The sequence below is a fragment of the Herpailurus yagouaroundi genome, unplaced genomic scaffold (genome assembly GCF_014898765.1).
Source record: "Herpailurus yagouaroundi ecotype Mexico unplaced genomic scaffold, PumYag 428, whole genome shotgun sequence".
In the NCBI taxonomy this organism is placed as follows: Eukaryota; Metazoa; Chordata; class Mammalia; order Carnivora; family Felidae; genus Herpailurus; species Herpailurus yagouaroundi.
The window spans coordinates 1444447-1445182 of record NW_024412645.1 but is presented as its reverse complement, the minus strand read 5'-3'; the positions used below and the strand labels follow the sequence as shown (position 1 = coordinate 1445182).

The 736-nt window shown below is 50.3% G+C and overlaps 1 protein-coding gene across 2 annotated transcripts in view; it reads left to right on the top strand.

Annotated features, from left to right (window-relative positions):
- Positions 1-391: 391 nt before the first annotated feature.
- TCN2 (transcobalamin 2) overlaps positions 392-736 on the top strand; it is a 14687-nt gene continuing 14342 nt past the window's right edge. The window contains exon 1 of one of the 2 annotated variants that reach the window (XM_040463957.1): positions 392-505. The gene's annotated coding sequence lies outside the window, so the exon portion shown is untranslated. The remainder of the gene's footprint in view (positions 506-736) is intronic. The other variant, XM_040463956.1, reaches the window with a different exon arrangement.

Below are 736 nucleotides of genomic sequence, written 5' to 3'. Positions count from 1 at the left end.
GCATTCCTCATTAGAGGAAATGATTATAGGTGTTTTAAGATCATAACATTTTCACAAGTTGAGCTGGAAAGGAGCTTAGAATGATCTCATCCAACCCTGTCATCTCATACAGAAGAAACTATTTCAAACTCAGAGAGGTTAAGTGACCTGGCCAAGGCCACACAGTACCACCAGGGTTAACTCTTAGACATTGATTCTCCTGTGTAGTTAGGCAGATGAGGAATCCTCTGTTCTCTCTTCTCCTTACAGATTTTTTTAAGGTTACTTTCCTAGACCTAATAAGTAGCCCTGCTACCCAGCCCTTCGTGTCTCAAATGATTAAATCCTGTTCCTTGTTTCGTTTTGTCTTCAGGAGGCCTCCAGCTTTCCTGGCCGGTTGAAAAAACTGGCCCGGGTCCAGCCCCTTCCACCCCCAACTCTGGGCGGGCAGGCAGAGAACAGCTGACGCCAGCAGTCACTCATGTGACCACTACAGCTTTCTGTTTGCTCCCTGTCCCAGAACTGGGTGAGCACTTCCAGGGTCTCCTTCTGTTGGGGGTGGGGGGTACCAGGTAGGCACCCCAGTCCTTCCTGTCCACAGCTGGAACAGTGAAAGGGATACCACACAGGCACAGTTGGACAGACTTGGGCAGATCAGATGTCAGGCCTTCTGTGCTTGCCCAGGGCTCTTCAGGCAGCAAGACAGAATGTGGGTGGCCTCAAGGTGTCTCATACCATTCCTACTTGCCCCCCCTCC